Raw genomic sequence first — 12,827 nt, forward strand, 5'->3', positions numbered from 1 at the left:
AGTAAAACCTCGCTAATCCGGATCGAAATATGAAAAATTCTGTTCACAGTCGAGTACTTTGAAAGACAGGTGGGATTTATGAAGGCAGATAATCACTCTGACTGTGTAGAGAGGGACGGAACATACATTACATTGTCTTGCATGTTGTTCAGTGTCGTTGTTGACTCTGAGTCGGACGGATGTTATTGCTTATATCGCTTCATTTTCGTACTTCTTTATAGGTATATATGTACATAAATTAACATTCTTTATATAATAATTGGTTCTAAAGAATTGACAAGTGGAATAAAAAGAAAACACGTTACTTTTTTCTAACTATCATTAATAAGTTCAAAGTGGTAAACAACTTAAATGGTGTTCCTGGGGGGGGGGGGAATGCTGAAGAATTTGATATTAGCCAACAGACTGTCAGATATTAAAAAAACAAAAAAGAATCAATAAAGACGTTTTCTTTAAATTCGATGTGGGAACTGATTTTAAAAAAGCCAAAAGAAGTGTTTGCTGGAAGAAGCTGTATTTAAGTGGTATGCACAACAACGATCAATCAAGTGGCGGTGGATTGCGACGCCAGCACCACCTGATAAATGTATAAAAAGACAATACATTGATCCATCTATCGATGGATAAATCCGGATTAGCGAGGGTTTACTGTGTGTGTGTGTGCACACACATGTGTATAATATGTGTGTGTACAATGCAAAAATATATAAAATCCTATGTTAAAATGAAAAAGAAAAAAAAAGCTTTTTTGTAGCTAAAGGGAATTTAAACGATTGGTATATATTTTCCAAAAAACGACAAGGTGGCCCCTACCCTGAATCCGCCACTAATATATATATATATATATATATATATATATATATTATATATATATATATATATATATATATATATATATATGTGTGTGTGTAAATTTAAAGTTGTACACGGAAACCAAAAAACATTTTCATTATCTATTGAAATTTAAAAATAGCCACAAGGTGCTGTAACAGCAAGGGCTCAGAATTAAGCCATATTGTAGTGCTTTTATGTTGACCTCTTCACTCCCCCTGTATTTTCCGTCGTGTCCAAAGGTTGATAAGATCTGGGGTTGTTTAAGATCATGTGGAAGCCGCTCAGAATGCTCGCAGGAAGAGCAGAGTTTATGCCTTTATCATTGTTTTCAATATGCCCCATATCTAGTGGAGCACCATTCTCTCCACACTGGGTGGAAAAGTCCCACGTTGAAATCCGTCAATGACGCGTGGAATTTTTGTGCGTTTTTCAACGTGGCCGAGTTAGTCGGTCTCAGGCGAGGTCTGCATGGTGTTTTTTTTTTTTTTTTTTCTCGCGGTAATGTTTTTCGTCCAGCAAACAGGAATTGACCATAGAATACATATAAAGTTCAGACACATATACGGTGCAATATGTTCTAAGTCGCTGATGTGCCTGAAACTCTACAACAACAGCTTTCTGGAGCCAGCACAATCTCTTATATGAAGGATCTTGCATCCCACTATAGCTGTACACCATTCAGAAATGACACTTCCACTACTCTAAGTAATTGTTTTTACAAAAACACAGAAAATGGTACATAGGCAGTGGTGAATCTCAGTAGTGGCCGAATGCCTTCTTCCCCCGCCACCCAAAGCCTGAGTAAATTTGAACAAATACTGTGCGTTTTGTTATATTAAGTAAGAAAATTTAATGAGAGACACTTTACCCTGAAGCATTTAATTAGTATATTGGTATGAAAAAGGATAGATTGACACGATTAAACCCAAACAGTCCCAAACGCTAAATAAATTGGTTACGTTTCAAATTTCTATGTTAAAATTGGTCTTTGGACTTGTAAAACACCATGGTGCAGTGAATTCCTAGGTTTTTGCTGTACCCCGCAAAAATATTTTAAAAAATAAACAATGAAATAAACTGCCTGTTTGACTCCCTCCTCACTTAGGTTAGGTATCTGTTCAATCCTAGTTCCAGAATCATTGATAACAGTGAAAATTTCACCCTCATTCATTTCATTTTACTTTAATCTCTCATAGCTTTATACGCCTCCAGTCAAGTCTCCTGTTAAATGTCTAATTTCCAAGTTCTATAAGAATATTTGCTTATCCAGTTGTAGCCCACATGTTCGGTCTTATGTACAGGATCATACAAGTTTTGGAACGTAGGCCATATTTTAACGTAGTTTACAAATAAGCTAGTTTAAGTGTGTTCTCATTTCAAAATTTTAATAGAGTTCAAAAAATTGAACGTAACTTTCATAACTGACTTATCTGTGGCCGGATAAGGCGAGTTTTGGAATGTGATGCATCATTATATTATTTTTTGCATGGGGACTTTGTGAAAGCAAGTTTTCGCTTTCTTTTGCATGCTTTGCAAGTTAAGTCAGGTATTTGGATTTTAATTTTTCAGAGTGATTATTCATAATAGATAGGTGTTGTTTAAATCTGTGTTGTCATTGTCACTTTGGCTGACTCCTAGGTAGCCGTAATGTCCAGATTCAGGTTGCTTTCTTTTGCTTCATTCAGCGTTATTCCAAAACTATTGCATTACAATCAGGGACAGCAACCTATTTCGTCAAAAGAATTAAATTAAAAAAATAGGTCTCCATATCGAATTATCATAATTTTTATATTTTTACAAGGTATCTCGGTCTACTCTCTTGGAAGAGACAGAGATACCTTGATAACAGAGATAACGATCGCTTGGAATAATGTTACTCAAGACACGATTATAAAATTAATCGCCAAAATGCCATGTCTGTAAGGCAGTGATAAAATCTCGTGGAGGATACTTTGATAAAAATCAGTATAGTTGTTAATATTAATAATTTCAATATTTTTTGGTGTAAATTTTTCAGTGGTAATTTTTTTTTATATTAAATTTTATATCGTCATAGCTAATTTCAAAAAAATTAACGAAAACTGTTGTCGTACGTTGTGATTCCAAACTTTTAGGCGCGAGCCCTTCGCTCAGTAGCCTCTAAGAAAGTATCGGTTACTAAGGCAAGCGTATTTGTATCGTAATATCCGTAACTGACCATCCGTTATGGCATAAAAAAAAAACAAAAAAAACCGGCAAATTTGTTAAAAACGTAGAGGTGTTGTGTTTACACAAAACAGAAATTTGATATTCATATAACATTAAAAAAAAAAAAAAAAAAAGGTGGAAATCGTAATGTACTTTAGAAAAGGGTATTTTGGCTTTTCGACAATTTATGGCATAAAACCACAAACAGTGATAAGTTTTCAGTGGTAAGAGGTGTGAAAATAAATATTTTAAAATTAAGCTAAAGAAATTGAATTATAGTGTATACACTGGTGTGACTAAAGAGTTTAATCTTTTAGTTGTGTAACGCTCATCCAACCGGCAGATTCGTGCAACCAGACCCCACAGGTGCCTGCATCTGTGGAGTCTGGTTGCATCAATATATTTTCATTTTATTATATTTAATATATAAATTATTTCCTACCCTTGTTCTGGTGAGGAGACTTACATATTTCACTCAACGTGAATATTTTGCCATTGACTTCTGCTGCTTGGAACTGAACTATCGTGACCAGATTTTATAGACTGTTCATGATTTTGTGAGATTTTATTTGAGATAGCGTTGTCTGTAAAAAAAAAAAAAAAAAAAAAAACCTCTGGATTATTGTATTGTATGCCCCCCCCCCCCGATGTTTTGTAGCAGTAAGTGAATTTGTATATTTTTATTTTTCCCGTGTAGCATGGTAATATATATCGTGACTGTTTGTGACATATTTAGCCATCTGGGACAGGTGCTTATGTTAAGACCCTTGAACCTGCCAGTCACTGTAGGAGCATCCTTGGCTGCTTGTCAGAGAATACGCATTTGATATTTTTAGATTTAATAGAAATTTGATATTTTTAAAACTATGAACTAATTCTGTGCATGTCATGAAATGTTAAACTTTGTTAATTATCTTTCACACATATACCTACAGTGGTTCTAGATGGGGTGCTTCGCTCCTACCTGAGCAGCGGATCAGTGCGATTTTTTTTTTTTATCTCTACGGGGAATTTTGAGTACTTTTTCATACACTGGTATCGATTTATTTATTATTATTTTTTTTTTCATATAAATCAGGAAAAGAGCACTTAAAAAGAAATAGTTTGTTTATACTCCGATTACCATAAACGAGAGACATTAACTGCATTGTTATGCACACGATGAATAGTTAACAACGACCTGTATATTTTTGTTATGGTGCGCTGATTTTAAATGCAATGGGTGTACCCACGACCAAGAACGCTTCCGCACAACCAGAATTAGCAGTCTAAGGAATAAACTCGCGGGAGATATGGTTGCATAATTCCCATAGGAATTATTTATCCACCCTTCCTTCCGTACAAAAAAATAGCTTGTTTCCTTCCCGAAAGTTTATAAAGCTTAAGTTGTTCAGGCAAGATTGGATTCAATGTCCAGTATCCAAAAACTCAAACCCGGGAATTCTACTCTTTATGACAAAATGTATTTTAATGGGGATGAAACAACTTCTTTTGAATATGCTATAACGTGCACCTGACACAGGAGAACTTTCGAAGTAAATTTCGACAAGTCCCATGTCAGGGTGCACTTAGTATGTCTTCAGAGTATGAGAGGACTGAATTTTATGGCTAGACAAATAACATTTATCTGGAGTCTAGATAAATGTTGTTTTTTTTATTATTATTTATTTATCTAGTATAATTTGGCAAGGTCCGGGATAACTAGTCCCCAAGTTCCGTTGCTTTTACGAAGTTTTAATCGTAATTAACAAATATAACCCCTCCAACACCCACTGCAGACTATCAATTTCAAACGATTTGACTTTATATCTCAAAATTTTAAATTCTTCGCGTTATTCAGAAACATGTTTTGAAACCTACTGAAGCATGGAAAATTCCGAGAGGACCAGGTCACATAACTTCAAAGTGCAGTTTTATAGCTTCCTTTTTTTATAAACCACCCTTGAATTCCTTTAATTGTATGTAATGATTCATGCTGTAACTCTCTCGTAATGCGATTTTTCTATTTTTTATCATTCTTAAAAATGTAGATGTGCCGGGATCATGCGTGCATGTATATGGGTGTGGCGTTTGTTCTAAATTCAACTGCTCCCATTATACGTTACAGGAAAAAAAAAAAAAAAAAAAAGCTTAAATTAACACTTTTACATTAGTGCTAATATTTCCTTTCAGCTCAATTCTTATATAATTAAGGATTGCTAGTTTTACTGTATTTCTTCTTAATCTTTAACTGATGAACTCGGGGCATCTTAGATACTCATGTCTTTCAGCAAGATCTATCTGAGATGGCAGATCTTGCTGAAAGTAAATCAGTGAACCTCGTCCAGGTTGAAGTAACGTGTTTTCTAGATAGCAGCAATATTAAGAGATAGAAATCTAAAGTTGCTATAGTATTAATCGCATCCTCTATTCATGCGTTTAGCGAGTATTTCTCTTCAGAATTTACATCAGCGTTTCTTAACTTGAGCCAACCGTGGACCATTACATGAGCAATCGCCATAAAATTTGTACACCAGTTTAAAGTAATTTTTTAAAACAGTGATTCATCACAATTTTTTTAACTTAAATTATTTTATTTATTACATGTTCATGTTATATATGAATGAATAATATTTATTCCTTCATATTAATCAGTATTAGTAATGGCCACACGGCTTATGCTGCGCCAGCCAAAAAAAAAAATAAATAATAATGATAATAATAAGAAAATTTTAAAAATATATATAATTAATAATTAAGAGTAAACGAAATGGACAACCCGTTTCCTTCCTCCCGTAGGTAATAATCCAGCTGACCTTTGAATTTCCCCAGACTGTCAGCCTCTACCACCCATGTAGGCAACTTATTGCAGTAATTTATAACTCGCTGGCTAAAATAACTTCCTGCAATCCAGTCCAAACAACTCCCCTCCCCGTAACTTGAAATTATGGCCCCTAGTTATAGAATCATTTATAACCGTGAAAATTTCGTCCTCATTCATTTTGCTTATGCCTCTCAGAGCCTTAAATACCTCAATGAAGTCTCCTCTAAGGCGCCTAGTTTCCAAGCTCTGCAACCCACATATTTGAAGTCTTTCCTCACAGGGACGCCCTTTTCCCGATCATTAATATAATTAATAATGCTAATCTGATTGTTCCTTATCAGTGAGAGTAATGATATTGTTTGAAACCTTGCACCAGGATATTTATATCCGTCACAATGAGGTTCCACATTCATTCGGTTCCTTTCTTACTCACAATTGTCGGTCGCTTGGAATAGAAGCAAGTGTTTTGGTGACTTTGTCAGATAGTTCTTAATATTCGGACTGGATGTGGACCAACCCAGAAATTCTGCAGAGATTTCTCAAATCCCTGTTGTAGTGCTTATAAAACAGCATTTCAGCGCCCCATAAGACGAGTTTACAACCACATCACACTCAGGAGCTAGAAAGTTGAATATTTGAACTTGGGAGATAGCGGCGAATAGATTACGAATCCATTCTTTGGTTGCGTCCAGTCCAGAAAGTGTTCCTTCCTGTTCTGTTGCAGAATTTGGTTGTGTTTATTAAACATGCCTAATAGGTCTTCAGTTTCTTTCTCCGATAAGTGAAGAAAATGCTCCTCTGACCTTATGCGGTCATCTCGAAGTATAAACAGAAAATTCATTATTATTATCAAACGTTGGGAAAGAGTCAAACTCCGATCCAGCCGTTTGCGCCACGTTTCGGTCTTCTGGTATCTTATTCTCAACTTTAAAAATGGGGATATTTCTGCCCCAAAGTGGCAGGTTTAGGCTATTCGAGATGTTAAATATATCGCTGAGATACGCCCCTTGACAAGTATCATCCTGTGCTTTTAGGCCGTTATTTACAATTTTTTCTCACGGTCTATACTGTGTTTAAAATGTATTACTGTAGTTGGGTTCAGAAATTTTAGATAATGTAAAATTCTTATTTTATGTGGTGAAAATCTGTTAGTAAAGAACTTTAATCAATTTTTGTTTGCGATGGCAGCCCATAATGTTTATTTAGTTCTAATGGTATTATTGAGCAACTGTGAAGCGAAAGAACGCAGATTTGGGAACAGTGATCATTACTGCTACTCTGCTTCAGTGGACTAGAACTATCAGCAGGGCAGTCATGGGCCTTATGATGTAACAACAACTTTGACTCAATACTCTGTTTCGGTATCTAACAATACTTCTACTTATAATACACTGATGTGCAAAATTTAAGGACCAGTCAGGTTTTCACCTGTAGCTTCTCATAGGAGTGGCCTGGATATGGGAAAAGCATACCAAACGAACCTCGTGAGGTACAGAAGGGACTTTATTCAAAAATGGCAACATAGCACTGGCTGCCATGATACAGATGCATCACTGCCAAAGATGGAACAAAGGGAAGAGGTGGTCCTCAGTAGGAGATATGGCCATCCCTAATATCGATGCAGGCTTTGCACAGTATGGACAATGTTGTTGATAAGTTCTTGCGGTAACATCGTCCATTCCTCTGTCAGCGCCATCTTCAGCTGCTGAACATTTTCTGGTGAGTGTGGACGTGCCGCTAGGCGTCTCCCCAGAGCGTCCCATATGTGTTCGATTGAATTTAGATCGTTGGAACGGGCAGGCCAATCCATACGAACAATGTCCTCACTTTCCAAAAGCATATCAACAGCTGTAGTGCGATGAGGTGTGGCGTTATCATCCATAAACACGAACTCGGGGCCAATGGCACCTCGGAACAGACGTACATGGAGAAGGATTACCTCTGTACAGTAGCGTGCACCGGTTACAGTACCGCCTTCCAGTATCTGGAGTTGTGTGCATCCATCCAAGATAACGCCTCCCCAGACAAGAGCACCTCGACCGCCATATCGATCCCTTTCAGTGATGTTTGCGGGGTGATACCGTGTGCCACGCTCTTTGAGTAGACCGGGGCTCAAGCCCCTGACTGTTGAATACGGTCGATCTGCCAACCCACACTGACTGGAATACACTTCTCCCAATGTATATTAGTTTAGGCTAATGCTTAAATAAAATATATTAGTAACTCCACGTGGTATAAGAGTGGTTTATGATAAATATTAATAATTCAATGTTCTGTTCATATTATGGTAACTCATGATATAAACATGATTTGTTACGAAAGTCATAAACAGGAGGTGGTGGTTAAGGTTATTTTAGCCGATTATCATTCACAGTATGCCGAATCATCATCCACGTCGTCTCTGGAAATCACAGAGGTAATAATAGCTATGAAAGCCATCCTGAGGATCTCTTCGGTCCTAAACCAAACGAGCATTTTGATGTTGTTGTTATGGCAAGTGGTCATAACAGGTCGTTTTGATAAAGGTCCCATGAACTCTGTTATACAGATAGCTTAAATTCTGTACCTGATTGTGAATTATCACTGCAGGTCACCCTACCTGGAGATGATTACAAACGATCTTTAGTACCTCTGAAAAATAATCATTCTTCTCTAACTGTCCCACTGTTAGTCCCATCACATGGATCCCCTCGTCCTCTTTTTGAACCACCTGCAATGGAATGACTTGTCCAGAAATATGCTTAAAGATCAAAGGTTAGCAAGGGAATCTCTGGAGGAATATTTGAGAAAGAGGAGATATAATCCTTATACTTCACACTGAAGTTGCACACAACTTATATGAAAATGAAAAAAAGGTTTTTTGTCCTCCACCTTGTGTTCATGCTATCGAGGATGTTTGGAAAAAGAAACAAGAGGTAATGATAAGGAAAGTAGAAACAAAACAGGTTGTTCAGCTGTGTGCATTTATTGGCATTGTAAACTGATCAGTCATGAAGCAACTACGTTTTAATGGTAAGAATTGTTATGCTGCAAAGATTTTATTCGTCAGCGATTCTGATAAAAGTACACTTTAGTGTCTTTGAAAATGTTTTATGGTAGTGGAAAGGATCTTGATTTATTCCACAGCAAAATAATTAAAATGATATCCAGATCCTCAAAAAAGAAGTCATTAAAAAAATTCTGACTTGTGTATTGCATCTAGGCAAAGGTAGAAAAATGATTTAATCGCATAAGAAGTCAGTGAGGACAGGCATCTACATGTAGAAAATGGCAACTTTCATGCCAGCTCTACACAATGTAGATCATTCACAATGCATCTTTTGGATGAGAATGAAATCAGAATATGAAGGGTTTACAGTGAGCGATGGTTATGTACATTAATGACCTACTGTAAAACTATTATGATCTGTCACTGGCGTGGCTCTTCCTAGGCTGATAATACGTGTCAGGTTGACAAACAGATAGCATTGCTGGATGCTGACTCAGTATCTCTGCTTCATAAATGTGACTTTTATATGAAAGATAAATAAATAATGTATTTGCGTCTTTCACAAGAAAGAATTATACAGTTTCAGGCAACACTATGTTCCATAGAACCTAATAAGAAAATTATTAATGATAAAACTTCATGACTATAATTAGTACTGATAGAGCAGAATACGCTTTTTAAGAAAGAATGGGTCCGGTACGATGTGCAGTTACTCCTGTTCCTGTTATACATAGCTTGCATCTTAATGGTAGAGGAGATGTTGCCATCTTAGAACTAACTGGAGAGAATTTCACTCCTGTTCTAAAAGTTTGTTATGGATAAGTGGAACGTGAAACTATGTACAGGTGTCCGGAAAGTATTCTCCGTGTTGTTTTTGCCATGTCAACGTTTCGTGAAGGATGGCAGTGAGCACATCAACCGACACAGGTTCCTGGGTCTTTAGTAAGGAATGATGGCATCATTTATTCAACAGCGTTTATATTTACTTACTCCTGAACTTGGGCCTCATTCTCATTGTGCAGCAATGGAGCAAAGTCTGCATCCCTCAGAGCATGCTCAGAACGTTTCTCAACTTTTGAGTGCTTCACATGGTTTCCTGAGAATGTGTTAGATAGCATGCAAATAGAAACAGGTTTTTTTATATGAAAACCCCAAACACGAAAGGTATCAAAACCTATAGTACTTAGTACCATGCATGGGTTGAAGGAGAAGTATGGGGGAGGGGGATGCCGGAAACTTTGCTCTAGAGACTAAACATGGGTTTCACCACTTCAGGCCTCCAATAAGCAAAGTGGTGGTATTTCACCAGTTGATGAAAGTCATCTACCACCTGGGATGAGAGTAATGCTGCTCTCTGCAAATTGTTTTTAATAACTTATCCTAATTTTTGTTGTTGTATTTTCCCTCCTCATCAGAGTGGTAAAGAAATGTTTTTACCTCGTCTGTCTCAAAAACTCTTGAGCACCTTTCCCCCCTAGACAGCCAGCGTACTCTTTTTTTTTTTTTTGCTGATACTTTGCTTTCTTACATCATTTGTCACTAATAATACTCTAGTGCAGGGTTGACCAACGAGTCGATCGCGGATTTAATTTCCGTCGATCACTACGAATTTTAAGTGTACAGTCATCCCTCGATTTGTGCACCTTGTGCAATGAAATTTTTGAGATGGTAAATCACGGCACATTTTGAAGTAAAAAAAAAGTAGATCGCATCACAAATTAAGTTGGCCACTCCTGTTATTGTGTGAAGAAGCAGTCTTATACACATTGCCCATTTATTTGCACAGCATGCTCGGTGCCCACGATTTTATCGTATTCACAATTTTCACTACTTTCGTCAATACTGAATCAAGATTAGGAGGGTTTTTATTTTTTTTTTTACCGCCACTTGTTCACCGTGAATAGAGCAGTTTGCGAGTTTTCAATCATGCGTAAAGCAACGCCCTTCTTACTGCGTACGCAGCTACTGTCGATCCCAGTGCATTCTTTCCAGTCCACATCAAGGTTTGCAAAATAATTACTAAATGGAAAATCACTTCTCTCACAGTTTCCCAAAATGTGGGGTGCTCAATCCACAGTTTAGGAACCATCGTTCATATTTTTGATTCTCCCACTCTGTTGTTAATGGTAAATATTTAGCTTCTCGTTTCAACTCGAGATTTCACTCCACCTTTTCTCTTGCTTCGTACTGATTATTCTTCTTTTATTCCTTTATTTCATTTAGTGAAATAAAGGGGAAAACTTAGCAGATATATCAAGTTTATATTTTCATTGGTAGATATGATTTTAGATCGCAGACTCTAGATTTTTCATTATTATTAGTTTTTAAAACATCTAAGGTGTGTGTTCATTCATGTACATACATGAGAACTAGTGACTTTTTCGCTGTACTGTATGTTATTATTAAATAAAAATTTTATTCCATCAATTTTGTTTTCAGAAGTAAATATTAATTTATAAAAGTATGTGTGCTCATAGCTGAATTTTGTCAAATCTCTTTAATTTGCACTTGTTCTGTAAGGGGAAACTCGAAACTCATGCAGTATTTGAAGGGGGGGGGGGGCAACGTATAAAAGTTTGGAAAAAATTCTCTGTTATAGCGCATGTTTTTAATAATGGGAAGAACAAGAAGTTATCAAACACTTCAACACGGGTAAAAAGGTGATTCATACTCTGTCCATCACTGGTTTCGTACGCTGTAAAGTGAAATATTTGTTAGAAGAGACTACACGAGAGTAATCCGGCCTCCATACTGTATTCCAGCGATCATTGATTCAATGCGACTTTGTCAATAGTTCGATCTGCCTTCTTTCCGAAAATATTATTTGTCATTAACTTTGCGGCTAGCTTTAAAAGCTCCTCGGCAATGGTGTGACCTTTATCTGTTTTTGCTACTAAGAGTGCATCTCTGTTGTGCTTGTCTGGTTTTGCTCGCCTCTCCCTTGTTAATGACAGAAGTCATTGATTTCTGTGTGGAAAACATTTCTGCATGTTCTGGAAAAACTATTCGTTTACCAGAGTTCAGCGTGCTCTGAAAATGCGGAAAAAGATTTTTGATGGCTTTCTGCCATTAATTGGCAAAGGTTCATAACAGACAACGCACAGAGGGCTACAAGCGAATGGACTGACTGCTTGTTCAATAAAATTCCATTTTTCAGGTATTCATCGTCGTACTCCCTGCTTACACTTTTCCTTTTCGGATGTTTGTGCGAAATCATCACACTCGCAGATTCACTTCTCACAGAGTCGCATTCATTATCTGGTCTGGAGATCTCTTTACGTAGGCGCGGTACTCTGAATTTTATTATTATAATGGCTAAATAATGAAAGGAAGTTGACTTTTTCTGCATTTGCAAAAAAAAATCCATTATCGTTCATACCTTTCTCATAGCCAAAAAAGCGGTTATCCAATTCTGCTTTGAATTTAAAATAAATTTTAAATTTTCTGTTTATACTCCGGCACGACAACCAAGTCAGTAGAGTTTACAATATATCCTCAATACAAATATTTATCGTATTTAGTAGTCACAGGCTTGAACCCCGGTCCACTCAAGGAACGCGTGCTATGCACTCTCGCTCCTTATCAAACTCCCCGCCTCCATCATTCCAGTAATGGGTAACACGCTGCCAAAAGTAAACTTCATGAGATCTAGCAGCCTTCTTCTGTTAATTCCCTAAAACTTTATATTTATGACTCCCTTGCTCTTCCTATCAGTGAAAATATATCTTCCTCGTTCATCTTACTCATTTCCTTCAAGCCCATATATGCCTCTATCAGGTCCCCCCTCCCTAAATGTCTAGTAGCCAAGCTTTGCAGTCAGCACTTTCGTCCATATGAAGAACGACATCGATTAGCACTTCCTCACCAATCCGATTGCCCGTATCTGAATCTTCCTAGAAGGTCTATATCTTTCTTAAAGTGCTGAAGAAGCTGTGCTCCACAGCTGAACACAATATTCTAAATGTGGTCTCACCATTATCTTATATAAAGGGACAATGACATCCTTTTCCCTAC

The 12,827-nt window shown here is 36.9% G+C and overlaps 1 protein-coding gene and 1 pseudogene across 3 annotated transcripts in view; both read left to right on the forward strand.

Moving 5' to 3' along the window:
* AMPdeam (AMP deaminase) overlaps positions 1-12,827 on the forward strand; it is a 334,349-nt gene that overhangs the window by 66,585 nt on the left and 254,937 nt on the right. The window lies entirely within an intron of this gene.
* Positions 8,562-9,924, forward strand: LOC150076128 (recombining binding protein suppressor of hairless pseudogene; annotated as a pseudogene).

The sequence above is a fragment of the Mastigoproctus giganteus genome, chromosome 13, assembly GCF_048544385.1.
Source record: "Mastigoproctus giganteus isolate SK-2022 chromosome 13, ASM4854438v1, whole genome shotgun sequence".
Lineage (NCBI taxonomy): Eukaryota > Metazoa > Arthropoda > Arachnida > Uropygi > Thelyphonidae > Mastigoproctus > Mastigoproctus giganteus.